Genomic DNA, 17,074 nt, shown 5'->3' with positions numbered 1-17,074 from the left:
TCAAATAAAAATGTCCAAAAGCGTGACAGAGATAATACACATAGTTCTATCTATCTGCAGTATACTTAACATCCCTAAAAACAATTTCTAACATACTTTACACTCAATATAACTGTAATAATTATTTTCCATACTCTATATGGCAACCGGTCTCATTCTTTCCTAGTTTCCATCAGTGCAAATCAGACTAGGTTATCATAGCTGTTAAGAACTTGCAACTTGCCATTGTACAGTCAATGGCAAGTAAAGCTGGTCAAATGCAAAACATTTTAGATTTGTTGTGCTCTTTCTTTTTAAATAAATGCTATTTTACTACAACTTAACTACTAACTAACTAATGAGTGATAAAAGGTTGTGGCTTATGGCTACTAATTATCAGGCTTGCTCATACTTTCAGTTAGTCTGAAATAAATTTTAATGGATCTGATTTAAATTTCAGTTATAGGAAAGTAAACCTCCAGCATTCTGTGATTTCAATTAAATTGTCCTTAATTTATATCAGTGTAGCTATTAACAACAGATATACAGTAATAACTGTCTGTTGCAGAGCTACCTTCAGTTTAATTTGCCATATACTGCTAATGTGCTTCCCTTACATCACGCTAATGCTCAAAATAGTATTTCAATATAGCTGTATCAAAAATGTATGCAAAAAATGTGACTACTTGGCTAGTAGTACATCCATATTCACTGCAGAAAATACATACAATAAGTATCTTTTTTTTCTTTAGAAGAAGAAAATCTGGTTTGAAACGAACTTCTTAGCACACAAACAGAACATAAAGGAATAATTTCAACTTATTTTAAAAAGGGATCTCTTGACCTAGAATGCCATTTTGTATAAGCAAGATGCAGCAGCAAATGCATTTCTGGAGGGGGGTCATCAGTAATGAACACAAGTCACATGCCAAAATGAATTGTCTGATCCTACTCCTCTGACCTAGGTAGCAAAACAGTCCCTGATTTCTATGGGAGGAAGACTGGGCTCTGTTCCCAGGAGACTATTAGTCTCAGGTAAAAACTGCTCAGCCTGTTGCACCAAATGGAGACAGTCCTGCACCTCTGATGCTGCTTAAATAAACTAGTTCCATGTGTACATTGAACCACACTGGAAGACAGGCACTGTTTTCTGACAGGTGGTGATGTCTTTGCAGTGTCTGTGTTCAAACTGGGATCTCATTAGAAAAACAGTAACCTTGCTGCACAGCCATGTAGTAAGATAGGACATGCAATGCATTAATTCATTGAATCCAAGAGTGATCATCTGCCTGAAATCCTTTTCTGGATAAGCATGTTCACACATGGTAAAAAAGGCTCTCAAGCAGCAACAGTTATTACTGCTGAATAAATATTCACATTATTTCTCAACAGGCAATATACCCACAGGATAAAAAAATAATAGTATGCTAATAAAGAATTAGACAGACACTGGCTAAATTAGTCCTACTACAGTTTTGTTAAGTTCTTGGGTGTGTATTGCATGACATTACTGTTTAATACCATAGATAAACATTCTCTCTCTCCCGCCTCCTTTTTGCTTTCTTTCTTTCTTCCTTCTTTTTTTTTTTTTTTTTCTTCAGTAGAAGAGGTGGAAATTTCCTTTCCTGGGCTCACTTCCAAGCGTTATAAAAATTAACATAACGTTGAATATTCATATGATTCACACCTAGAGTTCTTAATTACTGCACTACACATAGGACACTGCTAGAATAAATACTGTACAGTGTCCAAGAAGTCCTAAACATTATTAAATGCTCTAAATTGCAGAGTATGAGTGTTGGCATGATACTATACAGTACTTGGATAAATGCATTTTGAGGAATTTGACAGAAGCCAGATTGAAGTATCTGCTGGCGTTTCTATTCTGAATACCATTGTTCTCCAGAATCCCAGTATTTTTACTGGTAAAGACTTTTAAAACATGCTTATTTATTCTTTGCTTCACAAAAGACTCATCAGCTGGTTTACTGTTTGCCACAAGCAGAGGTATCTTTGTAAGCAGCTTTCTGGTGAAAGTCACTGGGAACAGCTCAGGAAGTCCCTGAAGTTCGACAGAGATTTCCCGTTAGCTGAGGGGAAAGCAAACTCCATCAGCCATCCTCTGTCAGGCTCTTTTAACTACATTCTAAGTAATTTTTCATTCCATTGATGAATATTTTGAGAACTTTATAGATGAATAATGTGGAGGTATTCAGAAGGATTCCTCAGAGCCAAAAGATAAAACCAAAATATACAAACATGGATCCACGAGTGTTCTGAGGTATCCTTTTTTTAAAAAAGAAAACAAACCACCCCCCTCCCCAAACATGCCAGCCTTTTACGATCTATCTACTTCTTAAATACTGCATTTTTTAAAAGCTTTTCCTTGATGCTGTCTTCAGCCTAATTAATTAATTAATCACAGCGGTCGCACACCTTGAATGCTTTGTTCTAGTGTCTCACTCCCTTTTGTGGATTATCTATTGTGAGATTTTAATGAGAACCATTTTTCAAATTTTTATGTAGAATTATTGTACGGAGAAGAAAGTGATAATAACTCACTCTTCTGTTAATTACACATCTAATTATTCTTATAAGTTTACTTATAATTATGTCTAACAGTAGGCTTTGTTTCAATTACAGCCTGATTGGAAATGGAACTTAAATTAATTACTTTCTGTAAACACCCATACTTTAAAATGAAAAAGAAGTATGAATATTTATATTTTAGCCCCAAATACTCTCTTCTCTGATAGTCACTCTTGTAAACAAATATCTTGGAGAACTGTGTAAAATCTCTGCCCTTCAATAATAATAATAATAATACTTAAAGCTAGCAAATGTTCTCAGAGGACAAGAAAAAGACTTCATTAAGACAAAAATGATTTATGGTCAAAGACTTTTTTTTTTTTAAACAGTAATCAGGGCTTTTATGTTAAAAGTCTTCAAATAGGAAGCCTCACCTCTAGAGGCACAGCAATGCCATTACTCAAAGAGAATAAGTGTTCTTTCAAGGGTGAAAGGAAAAGAAATATCTATTTTTGATGCTGTTAGATTCCCACTTGCAGGCTAGGAAACCCCTTGTTTACCACATTATTTCTACAATGATGCTTCTACTCATCTGAAGCAAAAGCAGCCCAAAGATCTCAGTTCAGGAAATCGTGTTTTTGAGAAAAAAAATGTTCAACAAAAATCACCTTTAGAAAGTATGATCCTATGCATATTATTGCAATTAGCATACGGAATAAGATTGTTTTAACCAAAGTAATGAATCTAGAAGCATACATAGGATGACAGAGATTTAGACACAGATATTTCACTACATACAGATGATTGATATACAGATCCTTTTCCAATTGTGTATAAATATATACAGTTATTGCATATCTATTCAGGTCTTGGCTATAGAAAGCAATAATATTTCACAGAAATATTACCTCTTATAAGTAGTGGATCTGTAACCTCACAGACAACATGTAATACTGCATGTTTAAAGTTTAAGAAATAAAATTTGCCTTCATATTGAACATATTTCCCTTCGACACCAGTCTCTTGCAAGCTCTTACTCCCGTACTAAATGAACACTGAAAGAGAAGCCCGTGAGACTTACCTGTTTGCCTTATAGAGATGAAGTTTAAAGCATCAAAGTTCTCATGACAATCAACCACTAGCATTTAGCTTACGTGGAAATATTTACATCCTTCCATCTTTTAGCTTTCTCAGTAAATGAAAGCTGGTGAGGGATGCTAGCAGCCTTGTTAAAATATCACTGTAATCCGTTCAAGCTCTGAAGATTGCTTAGAAAACCAAGTCATAAACATGCAGTGTCTACAGCTTCACGAGCAGCTCAGCATTTTCCAAGCATGTACACGTCTTCCTTTTCAATACTGTACTTTACAAAGCACTCTAACTATCTTGATTCAAGTAGAAAGAACACAGTTGTTGAAAGTAAATTCTGTGTGGAAAAAAAAAAATAAAAAGGAGGTTTACATGTTTAAGCTTTCTCACATCAAATAATTATGATTTTAGGAAAGGAGACAGCCTTTAGTTTTTCTGGTTGTTGCTCTTTCCTCTTAAAAAAACAAAAAGAAGCTTCAAATAGATGAGCAAGAAGCAAAGAGAATATAGCAGTTCAAGAAACAGCAGGCAAGGATGGGTGTCTTGTGATTGCTTTGAGTTAATACTCCTCAGGGGGAGATGAAAAAAGCACAAATACAGCAAAATCTGTCTTACAGAGTAAAAATCTGTTGTATAAGCCAGTCTCTGGCAAAGTAAAACAGTATGTGTGTTTACTGCGTTAACTTCTAGCATGCCAGAGTGCAAAGGAAATTAGAAGCTTTCTGCTTATTAGAGGCAAACAGGTAGGAGGAGGGAAAGCAAATTCAGTATATGTAACTACTGTAAATGTTTCTACTCCCCTGAGAAATGCATCAGATATCTCCAAAATCTATCGGAGATGTGTATGTGAAAGCAGCATTTATCAGTATCACGGAACATTCTATCGTTGCCAGTATTGTCTGAAGTGTATTTGGAGAATGGACGTTTAATAATGCTGCATGTCCTAAATACAAATAAACACATTTCTGACTGCTCTTTCTATAGCCTAAACACACTCGGTATTTGGGTTTTCTGGAAAATATGACTATGAAGACTCTTACAAGAATCATAAGTGCTGAACACTTTGGAATAACTGACTCAATTTTTGGCACCAAGCATTGAGAACTTCAGTCTAAAAACCCTAATACAAATCCCACCGAAGCCTATGAAAATAGGTTTAGTGAGACTGTTGATGAGGACCTCTGCCGTTGGCTCCTGTGTCCCTGGGCTTCACTACATAGCTAGACCACAAAGTCACCAAAAACACCTTGGAAGAAGCTCATTGAAACACTGCTCTGACCTGAAGCTCTCCTGGAGGTAACAGAAAGATACTAGGTCTGAATTTGCTCAGATAATGTATGCAGCACAAACACACACCTGTTCCCTTCAGAGCCAAAAAGAAAACATTCCATTTACTTGTACGATGAGTCCAGTCACAGACCAAAATGCCACTGAGCCAAATGCTATTCAAGCATAAAACAAAGAAACTTCCCAACTGCGTGAATTCACAGTCCAGCTGTCACCTTTCATGCTTTCCCTGCCCACCTGCAGTGCCACTGAATCTTGCAGAATACAGAGTTCTTTAATTTAAAGCTTTCTAAATATTAATGCTGCCATATTTTGGTTGTTTTCTTTCCCAGAGCAGAACTTCATCTAGCCCTTTCTGATAAGTGAAAACACCACATTTTGAAAAAAAAAAGATAATAATAAAAAAATTAACCCCTATTTGCCTTATCTCAGTTGTTAGAGAGGCTGGAGTCAATGTACATCTGTGTGATACACTGAAAATATGAAAAATGCAGAAAAAAATTTGTCATGTTTCACATTTGAGCTCTGAGGAACAGCACACACCAGATACAGCAAGTCCCACATTCTTGGCACAAAAGAAATCATTGATAGCTCAGATCTTTGCCTCAAAAAGATATAGCACTTTTTAATTTGCATTCTTTTTCTTTTTACTCTTCACAATTTTGCATTTTGCTGCAAATCGAGAATCCTAAGCTTATATGCCCATGGAAAACTGTCTTCCTTTTGATAATGCCTTGCTACTGATGTTCTTCTAGGAAAGGCATTTGCTCATATGTCTCTAGGTATTAGATATGCTTACAACTCCTTCCCTGTGTTTGACGCCCATGTGGGAGGCAAATACTCTTCCTGGAGGCTCAGCAACCCTACTGCCTCTGGAAAAGCTGCAGATAGGGAGGTGGGAACATAGTTTTTTTGAGAAATGCAGAGGAAATCCCAGCCTACCACTCAATCCAGCAACTTTCATTGACATCTTGAGTTGCATCAACTCTACCCAGACCACTCTGGGTCCCTAAGAAAATTTCCCCTTTCCTTGTCAACTTTGTCATTTGGTTGGGTGTTTGCTCCTTTCAGGAGTCTTCCCACTAGCACAGGGTTGCTCTCCAGCCAAGTCTTTGACAGAGTATCATATGCAGTATTCCTGCAATAAAGCAGTAAGTCCATCTTATCAGAAAGTCAGACCATCTATCACAGCAGAAGCAGCACGTCCACCCAAAAAGAAACCACCACTGCCACTAATGCAGCACGCAGTGCTTTCTGCACATGTATTTCCCACTGTGGTAGACTGATACCCCAGATCAAGGATTACACCCAGCACCATTGCTGCATCAAAGTCTCTGGTTTTATACGGCATAAATCTCAACGCCCATCCTGTTTTCAACTTGCTTTTGTCTTCTAAAATGCACTTATAATGCATTCTGTCATTTTACCATGAGCAGGCATTTTGGGTTCTCGGCCTCAGAAATCTTTGAACAGGTCTGATTTTGAATGATCTTTTAAAAGGCTGGGTCATTTTAACATTGGGCAGTAGGAGAAAAAAAGTAGAAAAAGAGATACAAATTATCGGTAGCTTCTTTCATAAACAGAGGTCACTGGCCATGAAATTTGTCACTACCTTGTTAAGCATCAAGAACTTCAATGTTTTGACACTACAAAGTACAACCCTCTCTAGCAATTACTTTGAATGTCTGAATTACTCCTCTTCCATCAGATCCAATAATCCTTGTGAAAAATGCTTGCCTTATATTTTGTACAAAATACTTCCAGCACTCAAAGATACATTTTAGGAATAGAGGTCAATGTGTGTATGTCCTAAAGCTAGGATATTAATAACACCATAGGATCTATAGTTTTCCATGAGATATGGCATTCAGCTGCTGACCGTAAAAACCTGAATTTGTTCCAAGGGTTGTTTTCGTGTGGGAAGGTGATGCTACCTTTGTAGAGGGCTTATGGGTATCCCCCTTTCATCCTCGGAGAGTTTCCCAGGAAGGACTTTGAGTTTCTTCAGCTCCTTTTGAAAGTCATCAGGAACTGAGTGAGGATATACAGCCCCTCAAGGAGCCAGGATCCTAGCAAGCATGATGTAATGCTGTATTGTGTCATTTGGATTTTCTCACATACTAGTCTAATGTGAAAAAAGCCTTTGACAGACTGGGATCAATTAATTTTAGATAATACATGGATCTCCCTGAGCACCAAAGACCTCTAAATATACTTTTTCCTTGTATCCTGCTCTGATAATCCTTGCCAAAGCAATTCTCTCTATGAATTTTGGGCAAGTTATTTTCACTAAATAATATATCCTGCACAATTTCCTTGGTGAAATGTAATCAAATGGCAAAATAGTCCCAAGACCTAAAAGAAAATGCTAAAAAAAAAATCACAACTACTAAAAGTTAGCACAATCCTGGGTGCAGAATCTTGTAAGAAAAAACAAGAAACAAGGAATATGGACATAAACAGAGGTGGAAACCGGTGTGTTTAGTGATTGTTACTTTTATTTCTAACCAGAAACATAAATCCTGATGCACTCTGTACAAATCTATATTCATATCCAGAATAAATTTATTTGTGCTTAAAGAACATACCCTGTACATAAGAATAAGGAAGTTGAGTCAGCATGCTTAAGATTCAGATTTGGCTGAATTTAAGTTCATCTGTATTTAAAAATAACAGTTTGTAATCATTCCCAGTAGCAGCAACAGCAGCAAGAATTTCAAGATCTATTTGGTTTTGATTTAGATGAACTGCTTGCTAAAACATTTCCATTACATCAGAAACAAAATCAGTTGTAACACTGCAGAGCTGGATGTGTTGCCATTAGGCTATCTTGAGATAGTCTCCTAGATATCAGAGTTATTATATTCCCTGCAAAAGACTGGAACATATATGTAAACAACCTTAGCTCATGCCAGTGCATTTGTCAACGTTAATCTAAAATGACAATTTTTTTTATTAATTGTCCAATGCTCAGTGTTTAAGTGTCCAAATATCTAAGCCAAGCTTGAGAAAGGCAGCATTTTTTTCATGGTCCAGAAAGAGACAGAAACCATTTCATCACAGCAACATTACTCTGATCTTTTAGCTGCTTTAAGAGAAGGTGGTAACATATTTGTTGCAGACATAGTGCATGTGATGAATGAGGGGATACCCTAATAAGCTGCCTGGATTCAGGGATACAATGTCATTTTTTCCCTCAAAATTTTACAAGCTATATAGGGTCCAAGAGTGCATCACACCCTGAAGTGATCAAGGTCCATGGGCTCTTGAAAAAAAACTCTGAAGTTCTCAATTACCCCTTCACCCCCTAAAAACAAAAGATAAATTACAAAACAGAGGCAGAATGGAAAGAAGAAAAATGGTTGAAGGCCAACTCAAGAATAAAAGTAGTGGTGGAAAGTCTTAGGGCAAATTTAAAATAGAAATGTCGGGTTGGGGGCGTGATGGGTTAGATTGTAGAGAGGTATAGGCTAAGGACTGCAAACTACCTGGATCAAGTTCTCTTCTGTTTTACTGTCCAGGAACCATCCACCAGCAATAACTGAAAAAAGAAGGTGAACATTATCCTAATTTGTTTTTTTTTTGTCTTTTTAAACAGTTCTAGTCAATCTTCTAGGACTAAGGTTTCACTGCAGAGTTTGCCTGAAAGCATTTCAGTCCTTTAGTGTTTGCTACCTGATCTATAGTTGCCTAGGATCAAATTGCTTTCTCACTGAGGACCCAGGCATGCTTTTGCAAACTGATATGGAGCAATTTCAGAAAATGCTGCCCCACTGTCTCAAAACCACACATAAATTAAAAGTCACTGCCAACAAGCTGCCAAAGGAGCATTTTAAGCCATCCAGTTTTGCATTGCATTGATATGGGTTAGGAATGCATTTAACGGATGGTTACTATGTCACAGCTGACAGCTGAATGGCAATTTCCAGCTCACAGCTGGTAAGCAAAAGTTGAGAGTAGTACCTTTTTAACTTCTTTGACCCACAAACACATACCAATTTATATTTTTCCTTCCTTCAGTTTTAATATCATACATAGTTTTCCATCCAGAGCTGCTCAGTCAAGGCCGAGTGAGTGTCAGTGCTGCCCAACTAGAATCCCCAAAGGATCACAACCCTGTATGTAATGGCAACAAAGTATGGGACAAAAAGAGTGTTTTTAAAAACATAGACTTATAGGATAACTCAGGTTGGAAGGGACCTCAGGAGGTCATCTAGTCAAGCTTTGACTGAGAGTTCCCTGCTTGCCAGAGCACCCACCTTTCTCTTAAGCACAGCCGTAGGAACAGATTTTAGTAGTGTACGTGTGGTGAACAGATGTAACAGATTCTGATTTTCTTTCTTTTAAATTTCTCTCTAATTTCATACCTTTAAGAAAAGATGGTGCTTAAATATTAATCAATGTATTATAATTGTTCTCACTGTGTCTGTACGCTTGACAAACCACGGATTAAAAAAACACAGATAAATAAACTGCAGCTATTTTGTATCAATTGCTGGTTTGATACATGCATTGCATGGAAACGATTTTTGGAGCTGTGAAAAAAAGATCACATATGAAAGATTCATCCCAGTCATCCATTCATGGCAACATTCACATTACAGAGAGCCTGTGACTACTTTCTTGAGCACTTTGAACAGTACGTGCAGTGACATGTTTTAAACTCCATTTAAACAAAAAACAAAAAAAAAGAAAAAAAGAAAGTATATTTGCATCTCACGTGATTCATTAACTCAACAGAGCCATCATATATCAATTAAGCCACATATAAAGAGGAATATAACATCACAATGAGTCTATAGCCCTGTTTCAAATGAACATGGCTTAACTACACACAATGAGCAGTGTCATTGTGTAAGAACAACTCCTGTGATTGCCACGTAAAAATAATCTGGAGAGGTTAAAAGGATTTCAATCCATAAACCTTGTTGCTTTTTCATCATAATAGTTCAATTTCAATTCAACTTGCAGCTTTTGAAAGAAGCAGTGGAGAGCAGAATGTGAAGACCAAGAGCTATCATTGTTACCTATATACAAACCAGACATATTTGCCGCCCATAAAAAGACATTGTGATGCTTCTATTATAATTAGTAAAATGCCTTGCAAACCACAAATGGATAATACTGTTTAAAGTCAAACCATTCTTATTCATAAGAAATTTTTTGCTTCCGAGTCCACTTCTAGACTGTCATTCATATGCTTTGCTCTTTCTCATTCCTACACAATCTTCTGCTGTTTGTTTTTTTGTTTGTGCTTTTATCCTCATCCTTGAGAGATTACACTGGGTTCTGGCCATAATGCTTTGCACATTTGCTCAAAGAGCCCCACCATTTCATGAAGACATTAGTAAGCAAAATTTCAATTTTGCAAATGCCAGTATCATTCACATTGCAAAACTACTTTTTGGAGTCTCAGCTCTGCATTCCTTCACTAACAATCCCCATTGAAGAGTAACATTGCTTGACTTTAGTCTAACAGATTTATTGTATAGCTATTCTATTTTCTTTTAAGAATATCTCTTTTGTTTATCCAAGAACAACAAACTGCAGAAACTTAAGTCAAGCAAGGAACAAACAGTATTGTTTCTCATATCTGTACTGTACCAGCACTTTGTCAAGAGAAACCACCCTGAATCTTCTGATCTGAGACTTAATAGGCAAAGGTCACAATAACTTGTGCTCATGAAAGATCCTGTGGCTTTTCCCATAAGCTTCAGGTGACAAGCGCAGAACCTTGGACAAAATCCAACTCAGGAAATTGCCTTCAAACTGCATCAAATAATTTCTACAGATTCAACCGTGTAATGTATTTTTCTCCACTCTCCATCATAAGCTTCTCTTGCTGCGCAGCCTTTGGTAATATGAACGTTTTACCCAAAAGCTGTTTCAAATTCCAAACCCTCCTAAATAGCTTTCACATAGTATTTTAGGAACTAGGTTAAAAGGGGCCATAAAAGCTCACGATTTTCTATTTGACATCTTATGTTGAAGAAATAACGTCTTGTATCAATAAAGTGTTTTTCTAAACTCTGTATCTAACTTCACAATTAGTAATCTCTTATTCCTTTTCATTTATTTTTCTCCTACAAATAATGAAAAATAATTTCTTCTTGAAGCTATGTTGTTAGAGTCTGATTGTGAATTCTTAGCATGAGGAAAGAAAAGACCCGTTTCTTTGTTTCTAATACAACAGATCTAAAGGACAATATGTTTTTAGTTGTTTACCATAAACCTAAACTATTTTCAGGACAATGTTCAATGGTTAGATACTTTCAGCTGTTTGAAAATGCAAGTGGGGCCTCTCAATTAGCTTGTAATGCTATTATAACCCTGAAATTTATAGGAAATATTAGGACCAGGGTTCTGTGAATATTATAGCTGAAGGTTTTGGAAAAACTTAACTTAGCAAAGCCACCAGAAAGCACCACCCAGGTCTTCTGTCCCACAGAAATTTCGTAGTTGAACACTGTCTGCCTCTCTCCATCAGCAGCCTTTGGGCAGGGACCGCTTCTGAGAAGGCTTAGTCAGCTCCATTCCAGTAGCCTCAAGGGTGAGGTTTATTGTCAATTAAGGGGGATTGGCCATCTTTTTTGGTACACAAGGAGTGTCATACTAAATCATTTTTAATAGATTTGTTTTCTAGATACATGCCTAGACCTATCGGAAATTTCAAGCAGTTCCATAAATATTTAATGAATTCGTACTGGGAGATATATGTTTTAAGGTACACCTTTTTAAAAACCGTCCTATTTCCACATTTCACTTGTGAATTTTCTGTCTTGTAATACTTAATACTGCATGAAAAAGATCTTTACATTCTGTGAAGAAATATAATCTCTTGTGAAGACAAATCCATAAAGGTTCTTTTGGTCTGCACAGGCTTATTTCCATCTAACTGAATTCATTTTTGTCCACAGTTAGTTTTAGATAATAATATATTCTCTGTGAAGTATTTAAAATGATATATGGAGTACTTATTTTATCAAACAGCTGTCATAAAATAGTCTTAAAATAGAAGATTAAGATTTGAAAAGTCAGCCACTGACAGTATTATAATTGCATATACAATCTTAATACAGCCACAGGCATTTTCAGTTTTGAATATAATTTTAATATACTATTTCCTCAATACGGCATTTCCTTATGATCTTAAAAGTCCATGTGACACTCCCCACAAAATAAAGACAAGGTATTATTTTCACAGATAAATTACAGGAAAGAGAATAAGCTTTGTCCATGCATTTTGAAATGACAGGTATTTAATAAATTACAGCTTCTAATATGTGAGGTGATTTGGGAGTTTTAAGGGGAAAGGAGACCATGACAGGTATTTTTTTTGTTTAAGTAGGATAATGATTACATTTTAGAGGGATATATAGGAAAGGTTCAATTTACTAGGAAGTACTAGCCCCTGTATGCAACCCTAATATGATACAAAGTAAGTTGAACACTAAATAGTGTCTTTACTATGATTATCAGGAACTGTAGTATTCCAGGTGATAATGCATGTTCTTTCATTAATCTTCAATAATCAATTGTTTTCTTTACAACTTTAATGTTCTTCTGAAACTTTGTTTTGTTGTTGGTTTTTTCAGTGTAATACATTATATACAAGCTCACGAGGAGGATGAGCTAGTGATATTTTCCACAAAAATATATTTTTTTTCAGGGACCATTGAATAATTTAACAAGTATGCATACATACCAGGAACAATTACCTGGTTTTGAAATATATTATATCTATTACATTATATTTCTCTTTTCAAACACCTACTATACAAACTTTTCCCAACCAACTGTCATAAAATACAATAGCGTTGCCTGGGTGACCATTACAAAGAGTTATATTTCTGATTTTAACTACTTCAAGCTGAATAAAATATGGCAAATTCTGGTCTTATTCATTACTTTAATGCAAAATTTCCTTAATAATTTTTTAATGAGTGGAATTCCACAAAGCTTTCCCTCAATCATATCATATTTACAGAAAGGTTTTCCCTAATGTGCCCATTTCTTAGAATATTGTTCATCTCACAGCCTTTAGACCTTCACAGAATCACAGAATCACAGAATCACCAGGTTGGAAAGGACCCACTGGATCATCGAGTCCAACCATTCCTAACAATCCCTAAACCATGTCCCTCAGCACTTCATCCATCCGTTCCTTAAACACCTCCAGGGAAGGCGACTCGACCACCTCCCTGGGCAGCCTGTTCCAGGGCCTGATGACTCTTTCTGTGAAGAATTTTTTTCTGATATTCAACCTGAACCTCCCCTGGTGGAGCTTCAGGCCCTTCCCCCTTGTCCTGTCCCCTGTCACTTGGGAGAAGAGGCCAGCTTCCTCCTCTCCACAACCTCCTTTTAGGCAGTTGTAGAGAGTAATAAGGTCTCCCCTCAGCCTCCTCTTCTCAAGTGCATATATATTATGAACTACGGTGGCATTCATAACTAAGCCCTCAAAAATAGTTTTTCCTATCTTTTTTTTCTTTTGTTTCCAGGAATTTTTTTTTATCTTTTTCCTTCAGCAAGTTATTTAAAACTTCAACTTTTTCTGCTCTCAGAACTTATTTATTCTAGTCTCTCCTCAGTGAATTTATAGGGCTAATTTATATGCAGCAAACATATAAAAATGCCACAAGAATCTGCATAAATATTTCTCCATCCTTTTATACAGTATCTCATTGTTACAGTACTTGATTTCTCCACAGTTTTAACAAAATACATGTTCTATACTTCTTAGTATAGAAGAGCAGAGTCATAAAACTTCATAATAAATCATGAGAGAATACCTCTTAGATAAGAAGCAAGAAAAGGTATGAAAAGTTAAAAATGCTGATACGGCTTTCCTAAAGAAAAAAAGGCTAACTCTTTAAAAAAAAATGTCTTCTATGCATATAACAATCTTAGAGCCTATATTATTCACAGTCCAATTCAAAACACAACACACGTGCTTTGCTTATCAAAAACTTTTCCTAGTTTTCCACTAGAAGAGCATGTTATAAAGAATAAGGCAACAAACAAATTTCATTTTAGCAGCTTTGTTGGCAGTAGATAAGTCATATTTTTCCCTCAAGTCAGGTATTTCCCATGCCCTCAAAACCTATCATACCTGGCCTTTTTCATAAAAATATAAAATAAAATAAAATAAAATGAAATAAAATAAAATAAAATAAAATAAAATAAAATAAAATAAAATAAAATAAATAAGGAGAATAAATATTAATTGCTTAACCTAAGGAAATATAAAAATATCTAAATTATTGTAAAGCAGGGCGGGTGCACCACAAGCATTTTTGGGATATTTTACTGTCTTACCTGGGAACCGAATTTTAGTCTTCAAGTTTCAATGTTAAAATTTAGGGATGAAATTCTATTCTATTTCCCTCTAGTAATGATTTTCACTGAAATAGGAATTAATTCAGATTTATTGTGAAGTAGCAGAAAGGAGATGACCCCTTGAGAGAGCCACTCATTCCTCTTGTAGCCAATTATATAATTTCTGAAGTTGATTTCCAGTGCACATGAGGCACAAGATGTTCTTTAGGTAAAAAGAACAGAGACAAAGATTAAACACAGATGAAAACTGTATTTAAGTATTCTACAATGAAATTTCTAAAGAGATTTTTAGTTTTAGTATCTGCTGCTCTGTGAACACACTTTTTGAGATCAATATCTGTGAATCCAAGTGAGAGTAATAATTTTCTTCCTGTTAGGATGGTTCTAAAAATCATGAATGAATTCCTTCCTCAGAAGAAGGCAAATGTCTATTTGAAAGATGCCCTTTGTGTCTGAGATGATGCTTTTTCAGGCGCTGCAGATTTTGCTCCAGTTGTATGATCTTTGTGAATGTTCCCCTATTTTTTTACTTTTTGGTGTTGGGATTTTATATCTCAGAGTAGAAGACTAAAAAAGACAATTATAAGCAAAGCATTGTCAGAATTTTCTGCCTGTCCTTTTTCCTTCCCATTACAGCCCCAAACAAAAAAGCAAACCAACCAAGAAATCCCCACGCTTTTACAAGAAAACAAAGATATTCTTTCTCTTTTAACAGCAAGAAGATATATTTAGCAATTGCCATATGGAATAAGGGAATACAAATGATTGTGTGTGCGGACCTATTGTTGCTACTAAGAATAATCTCTGTCTGGATTCAATGGGAAATATCTTTGCAATCAACTCATTGCAGTTAAATAAAGACTCTTCCTCTGTACTTCTTTGCACAGTCCCATGATGTTGGGTTATCTATGAAATGTGTAAACCCACAAGCTCAGTATTTACTGATTGTGAATGCCTTTTTTCAAAGCCACAGTAAGTGCTATTTCCTAAGCCATTCTTTTCTGATTAAGAAATGATTCCTGAGACTTCTAGTCAACCATCCTCACTCAGCCCTAACAGTTTCTCCCTGGGCATCAGGCCTTCTTTTCAAGAGAATTTATTTGAAACAGTAAAGAGGTAATAGAGAACTAAACTCATCTTTGCACAACTTAGTAGATCTCTCCTGATCACATTTGAAATCCAGAATACACATTCAATTGATGTTTCTAGGTATAATGTCTCCAATCACTTTGGCTGGATAATCTCCCCCGTTAGCTAAACAAGTTAACTCAGAATTAAAGTATCAGTATTTCAGTTACGTAGGTTTTTCTTGGTTTGTTTTGCTTTTGTACTAATCAGGGAACAGTTAAGTCCAGGTTGAACACAGAATTCTCTGACATTCCAAATCTCACTGCATTCAGTTTGCCTACAGTGTGACTATATCTTCAGCTACTAGTGAACAAAAAAGTGATGTACCCACATGCATCTTTCCCTGTCTCTTGTCAAGTGCTCCAGTGAAAATAGAATTATAGGAAGTACTTAACAGATGACCATTTTGTATGAACTAATTATCTTCTGAAATGTCTTTTTTTTCAGTGTAGCTTCCTTTCTATTCACATGATTTGTATTTCCTGTCACAGTCTAAGGAACTTCTATATTATTTATTTTTCATAAATCCATCATATGAGATAGGTTTAAGAAAGTCAATAATATTATAATTTTTTTTCTCTAGTCATCTGTAGAAAGAACATTTTGTTTGAACTTCTGCATCAGTGATGAAAAAACTGACGAAGATCCTAGTTATTAAAATCTGAATTAATCATATAAAAGGGAAATCCTTGTTACCTTTTAATATAGTATCCAGAATATAAGATAAGTGATTCTCTTTGTTCTGTGTTTTGTGTTAGCTCTTATAACCTTGGTTTTGTTTTGGTTTAGGGTTTTTTTTGTCTGAAATACTATTTATGGTCTATGAACTATCCTGGATATAACATTTAAAGTAAGAATTACATGGGTCAGAAAATGTGTCACAGATTTTTTGTGAACTCTTAAATTCAACCCAAAACTTAACTTCAGATTTTAAGAAAAGATACACATATTTTTCCCCTTTTTCAAGGGGAAAATATAGGTCATTCTCTGTTGGAGAAATCCTCCTGGAGTCATCGGAGTTATACCAACAGATAATTTGACTCAGAAGGTATCACCATTTGAATGCTGCAATACTGCCCAATTTAATTATTTAGCAGACATAAGTCTATACATCTTGTTCGGCTCTCATTGAAAAGTAAAACAAGGGACATATTTCTTTGTGTATAAAGGGTATATAGATATTCTTCTGAATCCCAGGAGATGGAGGAATAAAGACCTGATAAAATGTTGAAGGTAAAAGGATGCTGTCATGTTTTGAGTATGGTCACAAAGCCCACATGGATGAGGTATTTTCTGGGCAACCAGTGAGAACATGAAGAGCACAGGACAGGTTTGGGGTGGAATTCTTTTATCAACCAGACAAACATTGGCAAAGGAAGGTAGCAGGAACATATCGGCAGCAAAGTCTTGAAATGTCCTGGTGACATTTTTGTTTCTATAAAAGGTGAAAAAAGCAAGTAAAGGAATAAATCTCCTGGCTGTCTTTCTGGCCAGCCTGGAAGAACTGGTTGAGAATGTGCAGATGCAAAGTATCTTGTCTGACAGTGACCATGAAACAGATGACAGAACTAACTAACTGTCTGGTTGGAAAAGAGAACACAAACATAAATCATGGAACTTGGACAGCAGAGTACAATAAGCACTGGGAGGTGGAAGTTCTAGATTTTTTACATAATGTCAGTAAAAGGAGGAAAATTAATTAGGAGATCTAGTAGTACTGTAAAAA

The 17,074-nt window shown here is 35.8% G+C and overlaps 1 protein-coding gene across 8 annotated transcripts in view; it reads right to left on the bottom strand.

Annotated features, from left to right (window-relative positions):
• LOC104057757 (protein TUNAR) overlaps positions 1–17,074 on the bottom strand; it is a 171,233-nt gene that overhangs the window by 43,567 nt on the left and 110,592 nt on the right. Inside the window, exon 1 of one of the 8 annotated variants that reach the window (XM_054068226.1) lies at positions 3,590–3,913. The exons of the other annotated variants lie outside the window; for them this stretch is intronic. The gene's annotated coding sequence lies outside the window, so the exon portion shown is untranslated. Of the gene's footprint in view, positions 1–3,589; positions 3,914–17,074 lie in introns of those variants that run through there. 8 annotated transcript variants of the gene reach the window in all.

This window comes from Cuculus canorus, chromosome 5 (genome assembly GCF_017976375.1).
Source record: "Cuculus canorus isolate bCucCan1 chromosome 5, bCucCan1.pri, whole genome shotgun sequence".
In the NCBI taxonomy this organism is placed as follows: domain Eukaryota; kingdom Metazoa; phylum Chordata; class Aves; order Cuculiformes; family Cuculidae; genus Cuculus; species Cuculus canorus.
The sequence above is the reverse complement of the archived record's forward strand: the minus strand, read 5'-3'. Positions and strand labels throughout refer to the sequence as shown.